Source organism: Procambarus clarkii, chromosome 42 (genome assembly GCF_040958095.1).
Source record: "Procambarus clarkii isolate CNS0578487 chromosome 42, FALCON_Pclarkii_2.0, whole genome shotgun sequence".
In the NCBI taxonomy this organism is placed as follows: Eukaryota; Metazoa; Arthropoda; class Malacostraca; order Decapoda; family Cambaridae; genus Procambarus; species Procambarus clarkii.
Genome location: NC_091191.1, coordinates 20,808,260 through 20,826,082, shown reverse-complemented (window position 1 = coordinate 20,826,082; position 17,823 = coordinate 20,808,260). Strand labels below are relative to the sequence as shown.

At 46.4% G+C, this 17,823-nt stretch overlaps 1 long non-coding RNA gene and 1 other non-coding gene across 2 annotated transcripts in view; one reads left to right on the top strand and one right to left on the bottom strand.

The window, feature by feature from the left end:
* The window catches only part of LOC138373613 (uncharacterized), a 306,568-nt gene that overhangs the window by 129,128 nt on the left and 159,617 nt on the right, over window positions 1-17,823 (top strand). The gene's annotated exons all lie outside the window — the stretch shown is intronic.
* Window positions 5,963-6,148, bottom strand: LOC123770440 (U2 spliceosomal RNA). Its single transcript, XR_006774343.1, has one exon. It is a non-coding gene; the product is annotated as a U2 spliceosomal RNA (small nuclear RNA).

Below are 17,823 nucleotides of genomic sequence, written 5' to 3'. Positions count from 1 at the left end.
ACCGTTGTATGTATCATCATCATCTCTGACTGACGTGTAGGGGTGCGAGGTGTCAACTGGTGACGAGAACTGCTGCTGAGGTCCCAATTCAGCAACTAAAGTTCGAGCTAGAGGAACTATGGCCCTCTTTGTCCTCCTACAGTCAGATTGCAGAAGATTGGGTACTCTTGACCCGGGGCAGACCACAGTACCAGGGTACCAATATGATGATCTGTCAGAATGAGAAATATTCAAGGGACATAGATGGTAAATACGAGTAATAACATGGAGGGAGAGATGACCAATTAAGAGTATGACTGAGGCCTACAGTCACCACGTAATCCAAAGTTGTCTCACCTTCACTATATGTTACTCTCGTAATGCACAATACACCGCACCTTATAAAAAATGAAATTGAATGAAAAATAGTAAAGCTACGTTAACAAAGTTAAATACGCTTACCATAAATTACCACTTGGCACCAGTACCTGAGTGAGGCTCCTAGGACAGGCCCCCATAAAACTTGTGACGGTAACGCGTTGGTGTTCGGCTGTTTAAGGCTAGGGGTATGGCCTCGTCACATAGTTATAAAAAAAAATAGAAAAACTGGAACTTCGTCTGTGGTAAGGTAAGGAGAAGACACACAAAACACAAGTAAAACTTTAACAATGAAATTTTAATTACGTTAAATAAATCAAAACATGAAAATAATGCACAAACAAATATGTATAATAAAATCAATGAATCAAAATAATAAGAATACTGAAATGACACAATGAAAGTTACGTTAAGGCAAAATAATAAGAAGTGCAACACAAAAGTTAAGTGGGAGGTGCTGGAATATTGGCTTAAAGCCACCACCTCTCTCAGTACACTCTAGAGTCTAGCTGGGAGGAGTGCTGGCTACGAAAGCACGGAACATTCTGAAGACTGATGTTGGGGCGACCCCAGACATCAGGTAGTATTGGGGGGCGAGTGCAGGTGCAGCCAGACCGGCGACCAATCAGCGGAGCCGTAGCGATCAACGGGTAGTTTGGTGATTTGGGTCCGAACAGGTGGCGGGCTGCATACGTTTCTGCTCACCCTGGCAAGCCTTGCTGGTGTTTGTTGTCGTTGTTGGACATTTCTTCCATAGTCTTTTATATAGTTGTGAAGACGTAATTATGGAGGGAAGAGCAGGCTCAATCTCTTGAAGGAGATTATCGTCACAATATAAATATATATATATATTTAATAATATATATATATATATATAAATATAAATATATATATATATATATATATATATATTTATATATATATATATATATATATATATATATATATATATAATATGAAGAAATTAAATTCAACAATTTATTTTACATTAAATATTGAGAGTATCCATAACTAGAGATACGTAACACACCCTTACCTCCGAGAAAAAAAATGCAATTGATTGAAGATCAATGACATTTTTCCTGAAACTAAGAATGTAACAAACAAAATGAAAATTTAAAATAAACATACCTAATTATTATGTTACTTCATACATAAAAGTATGTATGTATAAAGTACATACTTCATACATAACCTATGTTATGCCCGAAACGCTTTGCGTAATAGTGGCTTTAGGCATTGTATGTACTAGCTATACCTATAAGTTAAACAATCCTTGTAAATATTTATTGTATGTATGTACCTTACCTAAATAAAATTGTATTGTATTGTATTGTATAAAACTCCTAGATAAAACATCTGCAATTACATTTTACCTATCAGGAATATGCTTAATCTCTACATTCATTTATTATTGATTTATTTATATACAAGAAGGTGCATTGGATTTGTGAGGATACATAACATGGTATTTACAATCTTGTAAAGCCACTAGTACGTGCAGCTTTTCGGGCAGAAGACATTGAACTTTTGTAGAAATAAGGACCATCTAAGAATCCTTTGGTTTAATTTTTATCATGTTGATGAAGACAAGTGGGTTGTAATCTGTGAAAACTAACACTTTATTACCTGAAAGATAAGTTTCAAATTTCTAAACTGATAAAATGAGACCTAGTGCCTCTCCACTACTGAATAGTTCTGTGCATTATTGAATTTTCTAGAATAATAACCTACTGGGTGTTCAATGTTATCAATCCAACTTGTATAAGAACTGTAACGTTTCCTTAATCAGACGCATCAATATGCAGGATAAAAGGTCTGTCATATTGATGGCTGGCTAGAACAGGTGACGTAGATAATATTCCCTTTAAATTCTGAAATGAAGTTTGACAATCTTGTGTCCTTTAATTTCACTTGCTTACTGCAACAAATTGGTTAATGGCGCAGCAACTGTAGAAAATTTCTTACAGTACCGCCTGTAGTAAGCACACATTCCAATATATCTTTGAACTCCCTTTTTACTAGTTAACACTGGATAGTCCACTATTGCTTGTATTTTATCTTGCAAAGGAAGTATCTTACCCTGTCCCACTTCATGTCTAAGATAGATTATAGTGCCCTTTACCCAACTACACTTGTTGACATTTACTGTTAAATTGGCACTCTGCAACACTGTAAATAATTTCTTGAGACATAACAGGTTGTCTGTCCAACACTTACTATACAAGACTATATCATCTAGGTACGCCCTGCAATTTGGCACGTCCGTAAGCAGAAAGTTCATAAGTTTCTGGAAAGTGGCAGGAGCATTTCTCAAACCAAAAGGCGTTAAATTAAATATGCACCATCAGGTGTAATAAAGGCTGTCACTTCCCTAGCATAATCACTTAGAAAGATCTAATGATAACCCTTAGACAAATCAAGTTTAGATACAAATTGAGCATTACCAATCTGGTCTATACACTCTTCTAACAATGGTAAGGGGAACACATCAACTGTTGTTACCTTGTTTAACTTACGATAGTCCACACATAACCTCCAGGGTCCCCCTGGTTTGGTACCAGCAAACAAGGAGAACTCCAACAACTTTGGCTTGGACAGATGAAGTTATGTTGAAGTAGATAATCCACTTCCTGTTGGATGAGTTGTCTTTTCTCGGGATTCACCCTGTATGGATGCATTCGAATTGGAGTGTTGTCAAGCAGTTGGATGTCGTTGGTGATGAGATGAGTCTGTGTGGGAATCTCCCCAAACAGATTCGCATGTGTGTCCAGCAGGACCTGGAACTCATCTCGCTGCTGCTCCTGTAAATGGCATAGCAACTCCTGCCCTCCGGAACTGGAACTGAGATAAGGAATGTTAACATCTTTCCCCTCATTATAATCCTATTCAGGTGGTAACTCCTCTTGACAAAAACAAGCTACAACATCTAGTCCACAATAGGCTTATAATCGGATGAGATGCACAATCATTTGTTTTCCTGAAATATTAAGGTTAGACATTTTATAAGATAAACATTTTATAAGATTTTATAAGATAATAAGATAAATCTCCCACCTTTTCTACCACTTGGTAGGGTCCTTCAAACTTATAAGACTTGGAAGTCCCTAGATGAGGTTTCAACACCAACACTAAATCATTGACTGCAAACGACCTGAACTTTGTCTTAAACTTCTTGTCATATTGCTGCTTCATCTCTTGCTGAGTCTTCCCATAGATGTTCCATAGCCAACTCTTTTGCCCGACACAACTTGTTCTTGACATCACTCCGGTAGCGACCACTCTGATGAACAGAGACATCACCAAGCAACCTCTCTTGAAGCATCTTCAATGGACCTCTTACCTGGTGTCCGAACACGAGATCAAATGAAGAACAACCAAGTGACTTGTAACCCCTCTCTGGCTGCAAAAATAACAAAGGAAGATTTTTCATCACAATGACGTGGATAAGTCTCCCCTATAATCTTCAACATCTGATTTAAAGTTTAATGAAAACGCTCAATTCCACCTTGACTTTGTGGATGATACGGACTCGATAACTTTTGTTAAATCCCATGTGATTCACAAAAAGTTATGTTAACTTGGGAACAAAAGTTTCCCCCATTATCAGTCTGGATAACACGAGGCATCCCAAACAAGGAGAAGAAATGCTCTAAACACTTGATAAGATTATGAGAGTTAGTGTTCCTCAAAGCATACGCCTCAGGAAACCTCGTAGTCATGCACATTAAGGTGAACATAAACATATTACCTGACTTAGTTCTTGACAAAGGACCTACACAATCCATAACATAAGAAAAAGGTTCTTCTGGAACTATAATAGGTTGTAATGGTGCTCTTGGCACAAATTGATGTGTTTTCCCACAGTTTGACATGTTACACAATTATGGCAATATCTGATCACATCTCTCTTCGAATTAGGCCAGTAAAAATACTTACATATTTAATGGTACATACTATTTATACCTTGGTGACCTCCCATTGGGTTATCATGTGCTGCCTGAAAGACATGCTCGCGATAATCACTGGGGACAACTAGTTGGGTTCTGGTCTCAATCATCTGATGAGAGAGCTTCCTTGGGTCTCCATCTTCTCATCAGAAGTTGATCCTTGAAAAAGAAACCCGTGCCGTCCTCCAATCCATCTACAGTAGCAATGGCTTCAGAACTATATTCAAATAAACTGGGATCAGTATTCTGTAAAGAACTCAAGGTTAAGGACTCAGACTCAGAAGCGAGCAGGCAAGTACCTAGCAACTTGATCTTCTTTTCTGACCGTGGCTGGTCAGAATAAAATGGAGTCACAGCTACTGCAGTCTCGCTCTCGACAACTGGTTCAGTGGAGACAAGCGGGCAAGTTACAGTTAGTTCAGCCTCCTTGCCTTCACCTTCCTTGTGGTTAGGTCTCGGCGGGGCTTCTACTAATTTATTTATTTATTTATTTATTTATTTATTTATATACAAGAAGGTACATTGGGTTTGTGAGAATACATTGGATAGTACAGTATTTACATTCTTGTAAAGCCACTAGTACGCACAGCGTTTCGGGCAGGTCCTTAATCTAGCAGATAATTTTAAGTAGGTAATTTCAATCAGAATTGATAAATGATAAAGATACATTACAAGAGAAAAATGAGATGAGAGAGATAAGTAGGTATATTAAAGCACATTGTTATATTAAAGCTCTGATTGATTACATTGACAGCTTGATTAGTAATTTAAACAAGGTTAATAGACACCATACAGCAGATTGACAGCACATATAAGACAGCAATGATCACAATGGTAAAGATTGACTCACTTTCATCATCCGAGTCATAAAGGAATCCTCAAGATCCACCTCCCACTCCTAAACTGAAGGGGGTCCTGGTCTTGGAAACATCTACCTTGGTTAGGACAGGATTACTATCACACTTTTCCCCATTGACCTGGTTACTTCACATGCAAGGGTAAATAATGCCATCTTCTGCATCTGGTTGGGCCAGTACACTTTTTGGGTTAATCAGCATTATTGGACACTTGATCCCTTCAACCTTACGGTTCCCAAATTTATTCCCTAGAATAATATCCCCTCCTGGAATGGACAACTGTTTACTCACACCAACATTACATCACCCAGAAGTATAAGTGGAATCAAGGTTAATCTTTATTAAAGACACTTGTTGCACACTACCTGCAATACCTTGTAGTAGTACAACCTCACCAAGTTCTCTTGTATCTATTGCAGTTGCAGTTAATAATTCACACATGGAAAATATCAAGAGGGACTGGAGCCAAATCTGCACACAGAAATAGCATCACACGAGACCAAAAGGCATGTCAGGATGTGCAGAATACCGACATTGAAAAGTAGAGGTGTGATAGGTACTCAGAGAGAACGCCATCAACATCCAAGGCCTGAGACTTGCAGTTGTTTGGCTTTGACCCATCAAACCCGGACTCGACTCACTGCTGCTCGCTCCAAGGCTTTTTCGTCATTCGATGCTGGCTGGTGTGAAGTAATTACTGCAAATCAAATTAACACAATTCATTAATTTACATAACCAATTAACATCGTCTCCTACTTGATTTTTACTAGTTGATAGGGCTGTTTTGGGTGTCCCCGAAGGGAGTGGACCGATCCCAGAGGTACTGCAATACCGGGCCGATCCGCGGCAAAGGTTGAGCAAGCTCCTAGCACTTCGCCATGTTGCAAAAATAAGTTTAATATCGACGATCGCATATGGGGATCGTATCAGATATTAAGCTGATAAGAACATATTATTTGTTTATTGAATAATGTTTACAGGAGTTGTACAGAATGCCTTGTGACAATTCCCACAGAGGGCTGCATATGGAAATTTTACATTGGAACATTACAATTTCATACAATACATAAATTCCTGAAACAGATAGCACAGACATATCCTGAAAGAAATGGCATGGTCTTGCAATAAAAAGCACAAATATATGTAAATCAATATTGCCGGGCGCCGGTAACGTGTTCAATGTAGATTATCCTTGACCATCGAATCATGTCGGTGACGCAAAGCTTCCTGAAAAGTTTCTGGTATGTTTTGGAGGTGAGCCTGTTCATCAGCTTATCGTTTTTCGGATCGTAGGTGCCTAGAGAGCCCACGATGAAGGCGTGGACGGAGACCTGCCTGTAGGTTCGTCTAAGCGCCGCTGCAATCGGCGCATGTTTTTGCTCCTTTCGTTGCCAAGCTTCATCCAGGGAGGCTTCGTCGTTCTCGAATGGGATCGTCACGTCGACGAGGAGAACTTCTCCATTCTTCTCGAGGACGATGTCCGGCCGTAGGTTGCTGTCGATGCCAGGGATCTGTTGATTCGCCATTATTATCTTTCAGAATCTTCCTTCGGTGGCTTTTACGATACGTTGAACCAGGGCGTTATGGTGCTTGTTCATGGGGTTAGACAGCCTCGTGCAGTGGTTGAGGACGTGTGGTAAGGTCTCGTTTGAGTTCCTGCATCGTCTGCAACGTTTGTCAGAGTTCAGATTGAAGCACCTTGCTCCATTGAGGGGGAGAAGATTAAGCCTCGCCCTATGTATGAACCTCCAGTCAGCGAAGGTAGTGTATTCTCCATCGTAGATAAAGGAGGACGAGGCTCGGACTTTTGTTACTTGTTTCATCACTTTCCCTTGGACTGGCTTGTCCTGTAGGCGTTCATCTCTTAGAGTCCCCGGTGGTGGTTACGGATGTTTCTCGCCACGAGTCTCCTTTCCTTTCGTGTCATGGTCCTCTTCCCGCACGTTAGTGCTAGTTCTTTACCGTCAGCAGACCATTTTGTGTCAAGTCGTGCAGATGCATTCCTTGCTCTTGACCAGACTGTTTCGTGACCGGTTGGCCACTGAGCCATGGCTTCCTTGGACAGGTACTGGCACACATTCGTTAATGTAGTGTCCTCTCGTAGTCTCTGTGTCACCGTCTTAGTGCAGTCCGCTCTCGTGATGTTTCGTGTGTCTTGGTCCGGCGTGGTAAGGAGTTTGAAGGCCGAATCAATCACAAACACGTCTTGAGTCCTCTTCAGCAAGGGGGATACCACAGGAGCTTGCTGCTGCGCTGCCATATAGACAATCGTTCGTAGCTCAGGGCGGGAGATAGAGCGTTGACTTTATGAATTCTCGTAGATGGTCGTCAAGTTGCTGCCAGTCTCCCTTCCTCAGCTGCCAGGTTCGCATGGCAAACACTGTTGTGGGGAATACAAAGGATTTCAATGCATTAATCCTTTGCCAGGGTGCCAACTTGCTGGTCAGTATGGTCTCCCCTAGTTTCTTGAATTCGTCTATTGCGGTCAAGTTTGGCAGTAGGTGGAATCCTACTGGCCTGCCAAGGAACGTCGTTTCTTCGCCGTTCTCATGGCAGCTGATTTTCGTATCACCGATTTTGAAGGTTGTGTTCCTCATACCTCTCGGCTGCCTCCCAGACATATGCATAGAGAAGCATTTTCTGGGGTTTAGCACCAGTCTCAGGTCCCCACAGTTCGCCATTGTGACGTCGAGGAGGCACTGTAGACCCACTTCAGTTCTGGCCAGCAGTGTGATGTCATCTGCATAAGCCAGGCAGGGGTGTTTAAAGTCAGGGTCAGTGTCGAGGCCAGTTGCGATGGCTGTTTGCAGAATGGGTTCAATAGCAATATTAAACATTAGCCCACTGATAGGGCAGCCTTGGCAGACTCCACAGTGTACAGGAATCACGTTTGTCTCACCACCGGCTGTCATGATCCGTGTCGAGTTGTCCCTCGTGATGCTCTGAACGACGTCGATGAAAGCTTGCCCTGCACCCATCCGGCGGAGAGAGGCGTCGATCAGCTCAGTTGGCACGGATCCGAATGCGTTCGTGAGGTCCAGTGATGCAATGTAGACGTTACTGTTCTCCACCCCCCCCACCCCCCGCAGTGATGCAATGTAGACGTCACTGTTCTCCAACCGCCGCACCTCATCAAGGTAGTGCTGGAGGATGAAATTGTGCTCCAGCATGCTGTCCGTGGGCATGAACCCCTTCTGAGCGTTGCAAAGTACGTTGTTGTGCACGATCCAGCTTCTCAGGCGGGCAGCCAGGCACCCTGTGTATAGCTTGTATATTGTGCAACACAGGGCATTTGGTTGCCAGTTGGTGACAGCTTCAGGGTCCCCATCTTTCGGTATCAGGATGGTTCGCGATGTCTTCTAAGTCAGTGGTATTTTCTTTTGTTGTAGACATATGTTTAATATTGCTGTGAGCACCTTGCACTCAGGTTCGACTTGTTTCCAGTGTCGATATGTTAACTTTTCGTCACCCGGTGCAGTATTCTCCGCTTTCGATAGTCGTATTTCAACCTCCCCCTCCCTAAACGCAGCCACGTTGAGCTCTGCGCGGTCTGCTGGCGGTTCAGGGATTGCTTGAAGTGCTTGGGGGTCTTCTAGGGCTGGCCTGAGTACCAGCATCTCTGTGAAGTGCCTTTCAACCTCCTCGCTTGGTATCTCACATCTGGCACTCTCCCCGGAGGTGATAAGTCTGACTGCTCTCCTCCTGTTGTTCCTGTAGAGACACTGGATCGATTTGCAGTCATTCACATCAATTACTGGGGGTGCTTGTTGTTCCCCATTAGTCCGGATGTGGAAGCGTGTGTGTGCCACCTCTGTGATTTCTTCAAGGAGGCAGGTGAAGCCCTCCCAGTCAGGGGTCCGGAGAATGGCCAGTAAGGGGTCGTAAAACGACTCTAAGACCCACTCTTGTGCTGCATCGTCAGTGTGTCGTTGCAGTGGCTTTCCTGGGATCTTGTGATCGTGGTGAGGCGAGGCATCTACATCTTCGTTGTCGGAATCGTGGTTGCTGGTGGCTGGGGAAGCTGGGTCACCCACATCGCCATTGTCTGGCTCAGGGGGGTGGGCGAGGGCAGGTGTGGGAAGGGTATTACTGTCACAATGGGTGAGAGCGGGTGAGTTCTCTGTGGTGGCCTAAGCCGGGGTGGTGACAGGTCCGGTCCGGTGAGGGTATTGGGCTACAGGGCGTCGGAGATGAGCTGGCTGAGGCGATTATCAGTGGTGCAGGCGCCTCCGTGGAGCTGGAGATTACGGCAGGGGTCAGGTCGTCAGGGCTGGGTGGTAACACGTGGCCAGGGTGTCGTCGTTCATGGTCTGGCAGTGGGCCACGCTGTCATGGCTCCCTATCCAGTGCAGGCTGCATGTTGCCCCGAGCTTCTCTGGCCGCAACAGAGGTCCCCCTCGAGGCCGCCTCACCAAGGGCGACCTCTGGGCATCCGTCATTGCCGGTAGCTTCATGGGTCAGCCTAACAACGCTGACCCCCTCGTCCTCATCTCGAGAGCTGACCCCACCCTGAGCCAGCCTCCCAAGACTGACCCCAGGGCGGGGGAGTATGGTCGTCCTCGATGCCGCCTCGCCGAGGCGGCATCGACCCCGGTGTTGTAGGTAGAGTCACAACCCTGGAGCGACCCCGGTGTTGTAGGTAGTCATGGCTGACCCCGCCTCCAGAGTCGACACCACCTCGAGCCAGCCTCCCAAAACTGACCCCAGGGCGGGGAAGTGTGGTCCTCCTCGAGGCCGCCTCGCCAAGGGCGACCTCGTGGCCAGCAGGCATCGTCATCCATGAGGCCGATTCATCCAGGTCGATCACCAGACATCGTCACTGGAGTCGTCAGCCTCCAATCCAACATCGCTGATCCTTGGGCTGGGGTCCGGGCAGGCAGTCGTCCTCGAGCCGGGGTCCATCGTCAATGCCGAGGCCGACTCACCAAGGTCGACCTCGGGGCGTCGACCTCGAAGCTTGCTGTCGCTGCATTACTCAGGCGGCCGGGTTGGTTTGTATATTGTAGGTTTGGAGAAATTTGGTTATGGGCAGCGTCCTGTGCTGCTGCCTGCAGGGCTTCCACCCATGGTACTGGCAGCACCGAGGGCCGTCGTGGATCCATCAAAAGAGACAGAAGCACGATGCAGTGGTTGCGACAGAGATGGACATTGATTGTGTTGCCCCATTAACTCCGTAAACGGGCGTGCGGAGGGCAACACAATCAATGTGAACACAGGCTATGTTCATCCTCCAGCACTCGGCACAAGGCACAAGTGTGGAGGGAGACAGAGTCTATGGTCTCCCTTTCAGGCGACTGGCCCCGGACAGGCCAGCCCCTGAAGGTTGACAGCAAGCACGGTGACCTTGGCGTCTCGCCAGCCAGCTAGGTAAAGTGTTAGGAGCTTGCTCCCCCTTTACCAGTGAGTGGTCCTGGGCGACTGAGCGAACCCAGAACCCACCACTAGGTGGCTGCACGATCAGTGATGTTGGGAGCGCGCTCGCTGATTGGTACGGTCCTTTAACTCCTCCTTGCTCGGAAGCAAAGGGCTTGCGGACACCGGCACAATCTATGCAAGCATAAATTGAGTTTCCCTCCAAACTCTTTGTGCCTTGTATAAGGCGGGAGCTCAGAGAAAAACGCAATTCATTGTGTTCCCCACCGAGCGACTGGCCCGGGACAAGCCAATCGTTGGTGGTGGACAGCAAACACAGGGGCCTTGCTGTCTCACCGGCGGAAGCGGTTGGGCGGCGCAGCGACCCAATCCGCTTCCCCTGCAGGCAGTTTTAAGACTACCAAGATAGCTAAAATGTAGAATATACTACTCCTTTAACTCCTTTCTGGCGTGCAGACAGTAGTACAGTACATATTTTTTATTAAAGAATGTTTACAGGGTTTTTACAAATACCTTGTGTCTTCACAAGGGAGCATAAGTATTGTCGGGGTGTGTATGGTTTTTACAAATACCTTGTGTCTTCACAAGGGAGCATAAGTATTGTCGGGGTGTGTGGCTCTCTCTCTCTCTCTAGCCAGTCAATCACCACCAGTATTAGTAGTGGTAATCGTTACTTATTGTAGCCCCACGGATCTTCACTCAATCCTCATGGTGCCAGTGTTCACCAGGAGAGTCTCAGTCTGTCTCCGGCCGGCCTCATAGCCTAAAGACGAGTGAGAATACGATCACCTCACTTGATCATGTGCCCGCCCCGACAGAGGGCTCTACCGCTCACTATAGGTCGCCAACTGGTGTTTCCCGTGTCCAGTAACACCTCAGTGGAAATAGTAATAATGTAGTAGTAGTAGTAGTAGTAGTGGCCCAAGAGAACACTAATCAATTTGGTAACAGGCAAGTATATGTTTAAATCACTCACTCTCAGTAGCAACAAGGTAATGGAGGGTTGACACAAACACGGCAGTGGTTTTGTAGTTTACTTAAAAGATTAAAGAATCACAACTCTGCGTCAACAACATGTCAAAGGAATAAATGGGCAGTCTTCTCCGCCTCTCCACAATTCTGGAACACTCCAGGAAATGGCAACACACCCAGCTGTCGCGCGTTCCCATGCTCCACATGCAGTGTTATCGAACATTTGGCAACTCGCGAGATGCCACGCCCCCTCACACTCCTCACTGTTTCCTCTCACTGCTCGCTGTCCTCACTATACTCACACTATTGGTGTGAGGCGCCTATTATTCCTTCATGTTCACAGTATATCACAACACTGGCATAATCACCGTTAACCACTAGACATATGGATATATCATTTAACAACTCCAGTATATAGATCACTTCATCAATATTCATAATAATAAGGTAACTCTAGGCACACAGCCTTACACTACTGAATTGTACATTTATATATATAATATATATATATATATATATATATATATATATATATATATATATATATATATATATATATATATATATATATATATATATATATATATCCTCTGGCACAAACTTGTAATATAAATGACACGTAAATATAAATGTCCTCATCACAGTAATCTCTTCATCAAACCTCAGGTGCAATCACACACCATATATATATCTCGTGAGAGCTCTATAGCATCTCCCTTCACAGCTGTGTCTTACTTGAAACATAGACATTGGTGAGCCCTGCTCACGACATAGAAGATACTCTGGGTAATCGCTAACTAAAGGGGAATGGGAGGGAAAACTGAATTACCTACTTCCACCATCAATGATGTGGACTCGTCCTCTGTTGAGGGTTGAATTGAAGCTCCTGGTCCCGGCTGACGGCTTGCTGTAGGGAACACCCCCACACACACTGATGCTCTTCCCAGGACCTCAACCAACACCCAAAAACGCGTTTTCTACGTACTGCTTCCCTTTGCAGACTCCGTGCTCCTACACAACTTCTTGAAGAGTTGGAATCGGTCTCCTGGTCGTCGCCTGCTCCTCACACACTACGTCTGCAGTCCTCGCTCACAGCTGCAGTCCTCGCTCACAGCTGCAGTCGTTCGTATTCCCAACTAGTTTGTTCTCCTTCCTCATGATGAACTAGCCCAGCCGCTACGTCATCACCCGACTGGTGAAACTGTACAGTCGTCCCTGACGTCACTGCCCAGGCTCCACTCTTGCTAAGCACCTGTCACTGGAGCACTTGTTGCTCGTTTCCCGTCAATTCCTTCTTCTGTCCGCCTCACGAAGTTCAGGAAGACCTCATAGGATGCTCGCAGACCACTGGTGATGCGTATATTCACCGGATAGGGGCGAAAACTGTCAGACTGACAGGACCCCCTATCGCACGTCTGCCCTTGACGATGTGCCCTTGACGACGTGTCGTATCTAACTCCTGACGCCACGGGGGCGCACGCCCGGACCTACCTTCACTCGTGACGTCACACTTGCCAGGGGCGTTTCTCATTGGCTCCCTGTATCACGTCACAGTTCTTGGCCAATTTGGTGCCACTGACTTCATAACATTTTGGCGCGAGAACGTAGGAGTCGGCGCCGTCTTGGCGTATTAAAGGGCCTAAGCCACTAGCCAAAACACTTCTTTCGTTAATTTCTCGCCAACGAGAACACCTCATGCTCCCACATATGTCAAATTGTTCTCTGGAAGGCAGAGAACGTTCGGGTAATGTAGATATGACTCTTCCAGCTGGCGTGGGAGAAATAGAAGGGGGGGGGGGGAACACCGTCACAGTATATATTGTGTAGTTTACATACATAATATTATACATTGGTTGATATGAGTTTACATAGATTTATAATATACATTGGTTTATACGAGTTTATATAGTTTACAATATACATTGGTTCACATGGGTTATTATTTTATCTTTATTTACATAGTTTCATTTTCATAAGATACAGAGGTATACATTATACAGTTTACATAGAATATAATATACATAGGTTTACATAGATTATAATATACATAGATTATAATATACATTGGTATACATAGATTACAATACACATTAATTCACAAGGGTAATTATTTTATCTTTATTTACATAGCTTCTTTACTCATATAATACTTAAGTTACATATTGTCTGCCATTAAGAAACTCAAACAGATGTGTTATATAAATTTCTGAAATGAGAAAAAGGTACAGACATGTAAATTAGTATTGACGGGCACCGGTGATGTGCTTTATGTACATCATTCGCGACCACCGGATGGTGTTGCTCACAAACATCCTCCTGAATAGTCTCTGGTATTTTCTTGACGCCAGCCTGTTCATTGGCTTATCTTCTTTGGGTCATACGAGCCGAGCGATCCGACGATAAAGGCGTGGACTGTGAATTGCCTGTAGATCCGTCCCTTTGATGCTGCTAGCTCAGCGTATTTCTCTTCCTTTCCCAGTCTCGCCTCCTCAAAGGCGTCTGAGCCATTTTCGAAGGGGCAAGTGACGTCGATCAGCAGTACTTCACCGTTCTTTTCTAGGACGATGTCAGGTCTTAGTGTTATTCATTTCCAGGACTTGCTGGTTTTCAGATAGTACTTTCCAGTGCCTGCCTTCTGAAGCCTTCAGGATGCGAATTACCAACGCGTTGTGTCGCTGGATCATCGCATTTGACAGTCTCATACAATGGTTGATGACGTGGGGTAGAGTTTCATTCGGGTGGGACATCTCCTACATCGTTGGTCTCCGTTGATGTTGAAACGGCGAGCCCCGTTCAGAGGGAGTAGATTTAGTCGTGCCCTATAGATAAAGCGCCAGTCTGCAAAGGTGGTGAATGCTCCATCTCTGATGAATGCAGACGAGGCTCGCTCTTTTCCAACTTGCCCCATTATTTTTCTTGGTCTAGCTTGTCCCTGAGGATGTCGTCACATAGGCCTCTGTGGTGGTTCCTTATATTTCTTGCTAAAATTCTTCTCTCTTTGTGGGACATGGTTCTCTCCCCACATGTGACTTCCAGCACTTCTCCGTCTGTAGACCACTTGGTATTCATCCTTCCAGACGAGTTACGGGCTCTTGACCAGAGTGTCTCGTGTCCAGAGAGTCTCTGTTCCATGTCGTCCTTCGACAGATACACATGTTTTCTAGAGTTGCTTCCTGGCACAGTCTTTGTGAAGTCACCCTCTTGCAGTCCTCTCTGGCGATATTCCTCATCTCTAGATCCGGCGTAGTGAGTAATTTGAATGCCGAGTCTATGATGAATATGTCTGAGTCTTCTGCGGCGAGGGGGATGCCACACGAGCCTGCTGCACTCTTCCCGAACAGGTATCTGCCAGTTGCACGCTGTGGTAGGTATAGAGTCTCCTTTATCAAGGGACGTAGCCGGTCATCTAACTGTTGCCAATCTCCCTTCCTCAGTTGCCACGTTCTCATGGCAAACACAGTTGTAGGAAAGACGAAGGACTTTAGGGCGTCGATTCTTTGCCAAAGAGCCAATTTGCTGGTCATTATGGCAACTCCTAGTTGTTTAAATTCTTCAATAGCGTTGGCGTTTGGTAGGATGTGGAAACCTACTGGTCTTCGAGGAATTTGGTTTCCTCCCCATCTTGTCTGCTTTTCATTTCCTAGGGTTTAGTTTTAGTTTCAACTCTTCAAAGGCTGCAGCGGTGGTGTTAAGGAGGCTCTGTAGGCCTTCCACAGTCCTGGATAGCAGGGTTATGTCATCTGCATAGGCAAGGCAGGGGTGCTTGAGGGCTGGGTCAGCTAGCAGTCCTGCGTTGATAATCGTTCTTAGTATTGGCTCAATTGCGATGTTAAATAGCAGCCCACTGATTGGGCATCCCTGCCTGACCCCACAGTCTGCCGGGATCTCGTTTGTTTCACCGCTTGCTGTCAGGATTCTTGTCGTATTTCCCCTTGTGACGCCTTGGATCACTGTGACAAAGTCTGCTCCCACGCCCATCCGTGTGAGGGAGGCATCTATGAGCTTTAATTGCACTGAGCCGAAGGCGTTTGTTAGGTCAAGCGACGCAATACAAATGTCTTTATTGCCATCACGTGCTTTGTCGAGGTAGTGCTGGAGAATGTAATTATGTTCAAGGACCCCCATCTGAGGCCATGAATCCTTTTTGTGCAGAGCAAAGGACTTGGTTTTGCTCTATCCATTTCGTTAGGTGTGCAGCAAGGCACCCTGCATATAGCTTGTATATTGTTCACCAATGAGCAATAGACCGCCAGTTGGTGATGTCTTGTAGGTCACCGTCCTTGGGTATTAGGATGGTGCATGACGTTTTCCATTCTTGGGGAATCCTCTTTTGTTGCAGGCAGATGTTATAAGTCGCTGCGATCACCTTGCAATCAGGGTCGGCCTGCTTCCAGTTTTTGTAATTTATTCTATCGTTGCCGGGGGCACTGTTCTCTGCCCTCATGAGCCTGACCTCTACTTCCCCTTCTCGGATCGGGTCTAAGTTGATTAAGGCACGATCCTCTGGTGGTTCTGGGATGGACTGGAGTGCTACTGGGTCTCCCTGTGGTGGTTGGGCTGCTAACACCTCCGAAAAGTGCCTCTCTATGACTTCACAAGGGATTTCACATCGACTGCTTTCCCCTGATATGATCAGTCTTACTGCACGTCGTCTATTCCTTCTATACAGGCGTTGGATTGCCTTGCAGTCGTTGACATCAATGGCTGTGGGTGTTGGCCAACTGACATCTATGCGGATGTTGCAGTGGGCTTGAACCGCCTGTGTGATATCTTGCAGGAGGCTTGAGAACTCGTCCCAGTCAGGGGAGCGTAGTAACGCGAGCAGCGGTGCATAGAAGGGTTCCAGTGGCCAATCTAGTGCTGCTTCATCGGGTTGTAGTTCAGGCTGGACTGCCTCGTCAGGTTGTTGATCAGGCTGCATTGCCTCAGCCACGTTGTCATGTAGTTGTGACTCATCAAAAATTCCGTTATCATTGTTGTCGCTGCTGGCTTCTGGGGAGGCCGGAACTTCATCAGGCCCTAGGGGATCTGGATGGGTAGGAGGGGGATGTTGGAGGAATGGAACTTTTATCACAATGGGTGATAGTGAGGGTGGTGGTTGGCGAGGCTGTGGATGCTGTAGTGGGAATAGGATTGGTGGGGGTGAAGGAGTGGGGGACGGCACTGGAGAGAAAGGAATGGGTGAGGCAGGTGGTAGTGCGGGTTCAGGGGTGGGATGGATGGGGGCGGGGGGGGGGGGGGGGTAAGGTTTCAGGGCTTGCAGGGTGGTAGTTATCAGGGCGCTGACTTGCTGGCTTGGGAGATGGGGTAAGGCGTGGCAACATTCTGGCCGGAATCTGTTGGGTGACGTTCCATCGCCCCTGGGCTGCTTGCCTTATGTGGTATTGCTCATGGCTCATCTTCCCTATTACGGAGTTATACGAGAAGTCACAGTTCGGTCTGCTACAAGGAAATGCCAATTGAACATTTTCCTCTTGCCTTGATGCCAGAATTCTCTGTAACTGTGCACATGAATGTGTAGATGGCCGTTGTCCTAGGGTTAAGCCGCACCCTGCGCACATACACCTGGTCCTCTCTATCTTTAGTCCGTGCCCACCTCTCAGTTGTCTAATTAGTGATACTCTCTTGCAAGTCCATGTCTTCCCTGAGTGGACGTGGAAGCAGGCAGTCTCTGTGCATTTGAAGTGCTTGGGGAGCGGGAACCAGATGGTTAGGGTGTCTCCCTGTCTTTGAGGTTGCTGGTTTGCCCTTGGAGCGTTTGGGCCCGCCATGACAGTGCTGTTCTCGGCCCCAGGGGCAGGGGGCGCACCATGAGAGGGTATCTGGGCGTCGTTCCCGTCTTCTGTTAACCGAGGGATTCCATTCCTTGCTTGATTCAGGAGTCCATTAATCCCCTGACTCGTTATTGGGAAGGGTTGGGAGTCGTGGCTATTACTACTATCATCTGACCCATTGTTAACCCTCCTGAAGGTATACCGCCTGTTCCGGGGTCTTTGGGAGAGAGGGCTGTCCCAGAAGTCACGGTCGTCGTCGTCTACATGTGCTTGTTGTTCGTCACCGGAGAGCCCGTGGATTGCTGGCACGGTGGGTGTGGCCCTGATAGTGGAGCTGGAGCTGGAGCCCGCCCTCACAGAGCCAGCCTCCTGGTGCTGGCCCCAGGGTGAGTGGAGGAGCAAGGATCCTTTCCTGCCGAGGCCAACTCCCCAGGGTCGACTTCGGGGTTGCTGGCGTCGGAGTCATCAGAGATCAACCACACAGTGGTGACCCCCGGGGTTCGGATTCGCGTTGTCTCTCAGGGCCGACTCGCCAGGGTC